The sequence below is a fragment of the Coturnix japonica genome, chromosome 3, assembly GCF_054131305.1.
Source record: "Coturnix japonica strain WE chromosome 3, WE-NBRP24, whole genome shotgun sequence".
In the NCBI taxonomy this organism is placed as follows: domain Eukaryota; kingdom Metazoa; phylum Chordata; class Aves; order Galliformes; family Phasianidae; genus Coturnix; species Coturnix japonica.
The window spans coordinates 89396299-89405305 of NC_140665.1; positions in this window are offsets into that span (position 1 = coordinate 89396299).

Consider the following 9007-nt stretch of genomic DNA (forward strand, 5'->3'; position numbering starts at 1 on the left):
CACTTCACTCACAACGTCCACGCAATGCTTCCCATCACTCCAGAAGAAAATTAAACGCTGTATAAAGTTCTAAAGTTAGCAGCGATGTTCAAATACCAGCCCACAACTTCTGTCACCACTTCATACTGCCTTCTAAATGTCAATCCTACCACAAGCATAGCAAAGCAAACATTAGGTAAGTAGCCTCTATTTGACCTTGTATTTTCAAAGTCTTTCCCAAAGTTAAATCCCTGTCCTTCCTTTGGACAAGTTTCATATACAGAAAGAAGAGTAATATAAAATCATTTTAATGTAGAGCTTACTGGGAGGAACTATGGGCATATTATTGTTGGCCTGTTGCCAATGCTGTTGAAGTACTGCTTTCCTTCCTTTATGGAAGCTGAGACCTTGTAGCAGCCATGGGGAGGGCACTTACATTATTAAGGAACTGTCTAACTGATTGCCATAGGAGAAAAATAGAGCTCAACACTATTTTTAACTTCGGAGAATTTGCCCAGAGAGAAAAAGGGGAGATAAAGAAGAGGCAAGATGAGATTTAGGTGGACAGCTGTGAGAAAGAGAATAGATGACCTAATAGATGCTATAAGTTATAGCTATTGCATTAGTATGTATACAACCAATATGATGCAAGTGCTTTGAGGTGACTCCAGCCCAAAATTCCAGGTAGAGGAGCAAAGGAGCAGGAGACAGTGGGATAACTGACCTGAATACACAAAGCCCTTTTTCAAACATGTGGAAATATTTTGTGGGCTGCAAAGCAGTGAGGCAAAGATATTTTGATCACAGAATGACAGTGCAGTGAGCATGCACACCTCATGCAACAGCTGTAAATCATTTAGCATGACACACAAAGCCCATTCAATATAGAGGAGCAGTACAAGTCTTCCAGCTACAGTTACCCTCAAGCTGCATTTAGGTCCTTACTTTCAGTGTTTTGTAAAGTTGCACTGTGAGTATTCCTTGGAGTACAACGCTCTGTCTCAAAACAAATTTCAGCCTCAGAAGTTCCCACTACCTTGCTGGAGAGTTCAAGCTGCTCTCATTTAACTGGGTCTACAAATTCCACACTTCCTTTTCCTGGACATTTGATGTTGTTGACTGGAGAGGGGATACTCCAGGAAAGTCAATTTACTTTTTTTCTTTTTCTTTCCCTTCAAACATGTTGAGAACTACAATGCTTAAATCCTCAGTAATTAAACACACCAATTTATGGTAATTTGATAATGGCCGGGGTATATGGACTGGGGAAAATTAGCATTTGGATGTGAAGAAAGGTATATGTATTATCTGCCAGATAAACATTTCTCTCATGAAGAAGAAGGAAAGTAGGGTACTCTTTTAAAGTAGGCTTTAAAAGAGGAGTTAGTCAGCTTCTGTCTGCTACTTAGTACAAACTCACTAGGAGATAGTGTTCAGTGTCTAGGACACTGAAAAACTATACAAGGAGCTTTCCAACAGCTGCAGCCACTGTCCGTTTATACTTGACTACAATATGTATTTTATCACAATACTCTTGCTTCTGCTAATGTAGTTTATGAAATGCTTTTTTTTTTTCCTTTCATCTTTATCCAAATAAAATGATTAAATTCAAAAGTGATTCTTCAAAAGAAGGTGCTTTCTGGAGTAGACTGCTGAAAAACACAGCTTTTCTCAGAACAGAGTAACCCCTCAAAAGGCACAATTCAGCATGAGCCAATGACAAATCTGTGGCCCTATATGCCACACTAATTAGTAAATAAATTCACCAAAATCATTATGAAAGTTAAGTCTAACCTACATAAGTAAATAAGAACTATCTTCATTATATCCCAAATTTCTTACTTTATTCTTTTTTCTTACTTTCTTAGAACTGCCTACAATTGCCTAGAAACCATAGATGCAGAGAGAAGAATGGCCAGGCATCCATGGTAAAGATCAGATTATTTCAACCTTTTCCAAAAATGGTTTAGAAATAATTGATTCTCCTTCGAGACCTGGGAATGGAAAAGAGGCCGTCTCAAGCTCTCTTTCATCTTATTATCTTGTTTATCATATTATCTTGTAGTCAGTTCAGATGTAGCTCAAAAGAAATCAGGCTCTGTCAGAATTTACTTCTCTTTTTTTACTCTCAACTTAGACAAAAGAAGATTATCCTACTATACTTTAATTTTATCCTAAAAGAGACGTTATGTAGGGGCAGATAGTGATCAGATGATTCTTATGGATAACTACCATTTGATTTTCACAGCCTATACTTCACAAACCTATATCACGCAACTTTATTTTGCTGCTTGCCAAAAAGAATCAGTATCTTAATATGAGAGTTTGTTCTTCCCTGCCTGCAGATGGACTCAGATATGCACTGCTCAATCTGGGAATTTCTCTTCTTCCCATCCAGAGTTTCTTCCAAGTTCAGCACAACCCATAAGAGTCAGAAGGTCCTGAATTATGCTTTGTACAAAGAAGGGAGTTGCTGGGTGTCAGAAATAGGTAAACTACAAGAATGAAGAGAAAATTGTATGTTGTTGAATATGATTTTTCTTCTCAATTTAAAAAAAAAAAAAAAAAGGTGTAAGGAGAAGAGGATGAGGAGATTAAAAACTGCAAAGTCCATTCCATTGCTGATTGCTGATGGAATTTGTAGCTGGGTTAGATGCTCTGGGAAAAAATAATAATAATAAAATAATAATAAATATAAAATCATTATCCTTTTGTTGAGGTCTTTCACTTTGTTGTTGTTGATGTTGTTGTAATGTAATGCTCATGGAAGCAAACATGATGGACTTAACAGTCTGTCCTCCTGGGAACAGATAAGGCAGTGGAAATGAAGGAAAGTTCAAATGATGCCTGGAAATATGTAAAGAAATCCAAACCCCAAATCCCAAAACTACATTTATAACAGCATGAAAATATGATATATAGTTAACATTTCCTCTGCTTTTGACTTCTTTGCTTTCCTTTAGCACCTCTCATCTAATCAACGTCAGTCTTGTCTGCAAGCACCTCAGCCCAGATGCTCTGCTCTCTCTTGAAGAGCATCTGCACCTTCTGGAGGGCCTCCAGAATCCCTCCATTCCAGGGTGCTCCTCAGGGAAACCCCTTAAGGTTCCCTGCCATTCTGAAGCATTTCCACCTATGAACCTTTAATTCAGATGCAATTAAATCAGCACAATGTGGTGTGCATCTTCTTGGCATGGGTCCTTTGTTGCACAACATGAAGGCCTCAAAAAACAAACAAACAAACAAACAAACAAAAAATATCTAAATTTACATGCTTTATAAACTTATAAACTTTATGTTATTATAAATAAAAAGATAACTAGGTAATGGCATCAGAAAAATCAAACGTACAAAATACCAAGCTACAAATAAAATAAAAAATAAAAATAAAACGTCCAAATTTCTAACTTTTCTAAACTGTTTTACCTTTATTTATAACACTTTGGGTATAAGTTTTGAGATGCGCTGTGCCAGCTAGGATCCACTGGTACAGAGGAATAGGAGTGCTCAGGCAAGGTGATATCAGGTGACAGGGTGATATCTATGTACATATGTATAAGTGTTTTGGGAGTTTTCAGGAAGAAGAGCCTTCCCTACCTTCCAGCAGCCCCAGGGCAGAACATTTCCTCAGGCCTCCCAGCTGTGAGTTACCCAATTTCCTAACTGTGAATGTTGTCTCATCTGTCTCCATTGGACACTTTGGCAGGAGCTTGGCTGAGTCTGTAGAGCTTCCTGACAGATACAGTTCAACAAGGCTTTATTTGCTCAGGCTTAGTCTGCTTCTCCTCTGCACTTCACTGGAGCAATGTTTGCCTCTTCCTGGATCTCTTTTCTTGACTGCTTTACTGCAGATTCTTGTCCAAGAGAAGTTAATGGCATTTCTTAGGAGCAAACAGGCGCTGGCCTGAAATCTCACCCTCATCAGTCCTTCATGGATAGGGAACAGATAAGACACAACCCAAGTATTTTTCCACCATCTAAGGGCTCACCTGACTTCTTTTCAAGACCATTTTTTCTTCTCACTGAGTTGTCACACTGCTGCCAGGTGTTTTAATGTTGTTTTATTAACAATAAATTTTAACATTTTTTCCACTATATGGGAATAAGACACTATATGGGAATAAAATTTCAGCAGCCATTTCAGTATATTCATTGTTGTTGGAGGCTTTTTGCTCCAAACTAGAGGAACATACAGAAAATAAACTACAGGAGGCTTTGCTGCTTATGAAACAAACTTCAGGAAATTTCTGTGTCTGTCCAGTTTAAATGTACGTTAATGCAATTTAGCCTCTTTTTCTGAAGTTTAGATTAAGCCCTGCTACATCACAAATGGAACCAACTAAGACTGATATAGACATTTATGAGCAGCTATGGTTACCTCCAATGACTGACACTTGTTTTACCTCCTTAACTCAATTTTCTTTTCAAACTCTTCAAATAGGAAGGGAGCATAACATTTTACCTGTAGCTCTATAGATAGGTTAATACAATTTCAGTTAATAGATGAGATCTGCCAGACTACTGAGTTCATTTCAGTAGGGAATATGCAAATTGACAGGAGCCCAATATCCTCTGATGTAAGCAGTTTTCAGTTGAACATATATTTTCCCAATGAAGGAGTTCTGGTTTTGCTGCTAATTGTGTGGTTGTATGGCTTTGGAAGATGTTCTATTTATTTTGTTGACTTTGGCAAATGTTAATCTAGTTGCTTGTCCAGTTGATAAAATATTTCCATGAACCAGTTTTCCTTTTTTAAACTTTGAGATGGATGCTCTCATTCAGAGATATGGGATTTAAAAATGCTTGTTGAGTATTGATTATGAATTCTTGCAGTCCACTTTGATCAGTTCTGCTGTTTGTCTTTTATACTAATGAAATCCAGACAGACAACAAAACAGTAATTAAAAAACAAACAAAATAAAAAACATCACACCACCACCAAGATACTTCATTTTTTGTTTTTTGTTTTATTCCATGTGATATTTGGGATCATACTTGAATGATTTCCAGTCACTAAACTCCATGCTCCAGCCCAATTATACTAATGTAAAACTGAACAGGATGCTCAGGCACCAGGTAACTTGGCAACCATATTTTTCCCTCTTTTTTCAAAGTCTTTTTTTACAGACACACACTGATGGATGCTGATCTTATAGCTCTTCACTTCAATCACTTTCCCTCTCCTTCGCTTCAGGAGTGCATTTGTGAAGCAAAACACTTGCACTTACTGTGCTTTGGCTCATGTTATGGAGAAGTCTCTGAGTGCAAAACTACCCTCCCTTTTAGATAAAGCCTCGATGATGTGGTCAGGATCGAATCTCACATGGTCCATCAGCCAGAGTATCCATCCCAGCCAACTGGATCAGTTAATCCAAACTAATGCATCCCAAAATACACAAGGAACAGATATATGGTCTTCAGCACCAGTTGTTTTGCTCTGCAAATTCTTCTCCTTGTTCTGTCTTGGTAATGTCTGAAGAAGTCAAAATTTTGTCTGTTTAGGTGTGCAATGTTAGACACCAAAATTAGTTATGCAAATGAAAGACCAGCCTGGAATTGCAGATGTGGCTATTAAGGCACCAAACATATGCTTTGCCCACACACAAGTGGTTAAGTTAAGTTCAACAAAGGGAATTTTATGGAAAAAAGTTATGGCTTCTTATGTATGGGAAATTAGATCACATAATATTACAGTCCCTTTTGTCATAAAAGTTATTAATTTGTTTAATATTACTTTTCATTACACTATTGTTACTAATACACTTATGCCTGGAGTTCTATAAGTGGGCTGAAAATACTCTAGGTTGAATAATAACTACTCCCAGAGAAACTCAAAACAGCCTGACACTAACAGAAACACGCTGGCAGGAGTTGCTTGCAGCATTGGCTCTGACTAGGCATTTAGCAAAGATATTCCTATTGCAGCTGGTGATGATACAGAAGGACCCTGCTAAGGTCTCTTAATCAAAGAACTTCTAATTCAAAAAGATGTGGTGAGACTGGACAAAGGCTGTGGTAGATACTTTTTATAGAACAAGGAGCTTCCAGGACAGTTTTAGGCTACACTTGTTGCCATCTCTGTAACCTGCTAATGCAGACTTCTTGAAGGATAGGGGAGGGGCTGGGATATTAAGAAGAAAATGAAAACGCATTGCATGTATCTGCACACCAGTACCTATAATTATGGAGCATTTGGTATTCATCCTTCCTTGCAGTCTTGCTAAAAATAGTTCTAGCTGTCCAATCAAAACTCAGACACAGGGTCATGAATCGTGGAGAACTTCTCACAGAAACAGATTAACAAAGATGTACACATTCTGATGCACTACTCACTAATTTGAGTATTTTTTACCCTCAAAATAATGTATTTGATCAGTAAAGCTTTTTTTTTCTTTCTTTCTTTTTTTCTTTTTCTCTTTTCTCTTTTTTTGTAATGAATACTGAGACAGCATGAAAACTGAAAAGACTACAGACCCCAGTCTCTACCAGAGAGTCTATTTATGGAATAGAGATTATTCATCGGGATAACAGCAGCAGAATGGATTTTAGAGTGAATACTTGAAATAATGTTTCTCTTACCCAGAAAATTATTCCCCATAGAGTAGGGGAGACACGAGATATTGTTGATTCCTCTTTTGTACTTTAATGATGTGTATTTTAGCCACCTCTTCTATTCCAGGTGATTGTATCTCCCTCCTACAGCAATTACATAGTAGTTGTTACTTTTCACGGCTGTTTCATTGTAGGAAGAAAAAGATATTGGGTACCTGCCAAAGAAATACATGGAATTGCCATTTTCATTTACTGCAAAAGGCAGCTTGACTTCTATGCATAATTTTTTTATTATTTTTTTTTTTATTTAAATAAAATGGGAGCACTGGCAAGAAAAGTTGTTGTTGTTGTTTTATTAGAACATGCATGTTAAAAATATTCAGCCTTTTCAGCAGAGTCAAAGCTGTTTTGGTTTGAAATGCAAGTGATCGCTAATGTACCGGTGGCTCCTACCTGTCCACAGATGTAAGATCCCTCACCTCTCTGTTCCTCTTCTGGGTTTCAGTGCATAATGATCAATAAGAGGGAAGCTTCCATCGGCATGCTTTCCCAACTACTTCCTATTCCTGCTTTGCAGTTGAAATGCTGAATACAATTATAAACCCATTAAGCAGTGTTAAAATGCACTAATAGCAGAGTGTTCTTTTTCAAAACTGGATCACTTTACAGCAGTCATATCTTGCTATAGTGTACAACATCAGGAAGCCTTCAGAAAATAGATATAATCTGCTACTGCACTTTCTAAAAATTCTCCCTATAGAGAACAAAATGCATTTAAATTTCTGTTACCTATGAAGATCCCACATTAGAGAAGGAAGAAAAAGTAAAAAAAGATTAAAGGTAATTTTTAATTAATTGCATAATTGCATTTAATATGAAAATGGTGATGCTATCTCAAAGGTACTATAAAAGTCCTAATGCCAAGCTAGGAGACTATACAGAGGCACAGATCTGGGACAGAATCATGGGTCTATGGCAGTGTAAATCTTTGTAGTGTAAGCCTAGGAAGTTTGAGAAGGGGCCAAGTGGGCATGAAGAAAGAATTAGGGTATATGATGTTGAGTGTCCAGTCCAGGAGATTTTACATAAATGTGTACTTGTGTATGTATATGATGTGAATGTGTGTGTGTGTATGGCACTCTGAAAGTAATACTTCCTAATTGTTTCCAGGGAAACTACAACAAATAAAAAGTAAAAAAACAATACTATTAGATGGAGCAAATTCTCAGACAAAGACAAAATTCCCAGATTCTTCAACATAGCCACCACCATCTGCTATGTATTTTCACTAGATATGAACAAGAGTTTGTATGCCACACTCATAAACAACTGTATGGTCATCCCGAATTTCACGTCACTGTCACCACTGCTGAAACACACCACCCACTGCCTCAGTGTGCTCATTTCCACTGTTTGGTCTATGTAAGCATTCAACAAGAGTCAACGAGTGCCAATGGGTACCATTTTCTCTGCATGAAGGAATTCTATGCACCTTTGCTTCATATGCACTTCCAAGTCAGATATGACTTTCCGAGAGTTCCCCACTGCTGCCATCTGTCACATGGCAGGATATTGGTGGGAAGGTTCAACCTCTACTACCACAAAACTAACATCTGCCTCTGACATCATGGACCAACACAGGAGGCATTATTTCATGTCGGACCACAAATGTTATAGGATTCTAAGAAATATATGCACACACACACATAAGCTTGGAGGTAGCTATGAAAACTGCTTTGGGTATTAGTTCTGCTACAGGCAGTAGAAAATGAAAGCATTCTACTTGGGCAGCAGCAATATATGATGCATTGTTCTTATTTTCAAATGCCATGCATAAGTTGTTTAGGGAAATATTTCAATCAGTATTTTCATGGGAGGGTACAGAACCTTCTAATAAACAAGGGTCATTTTAACAGAACATCCCCAAACTGGTTCACCCAGCAGTTCCTGCTCCTCCAGACAGTCTGGTCTAGTGGCTGGTGACCCTGCACATAACATGGGGGTTGAAACTAGACAATCATTATGGTCCTTTTCAACTTTTCAACCCAGGCCATTCTGTAATTCTTTGATTCACTCTATGATCATTAGTTAGAAGTATAACTCGACCAAATTTGCACACTTAGGTAAGAAATAAATACAGTGAAATAAACAAATCAAACCAAACAAAAACAAACAAACAAAACAAAACAAACAAACAAAAACTTATAAAGCAATGAAAAAAAGTAATTTTTAACTAATTTCAATTTTGCTTTTTATTTAAACCCCCCTGAAATATTTATATAGATTAATTGCACTAATATCCAAATAGTGCTAAATGCATATTTCTACAGATCAACTCATATTGAGAGAAAAAATAGGGCTATCCACATTTCAGAAGTGAAGAACTGATGCTGGAGAAGAATCCCCTGGAAATGCAAAGCTTCCATACCAGGAATAAAAAAAAAAAAAAAAAAAAAAAAAAAAAGCTTTGAGTACT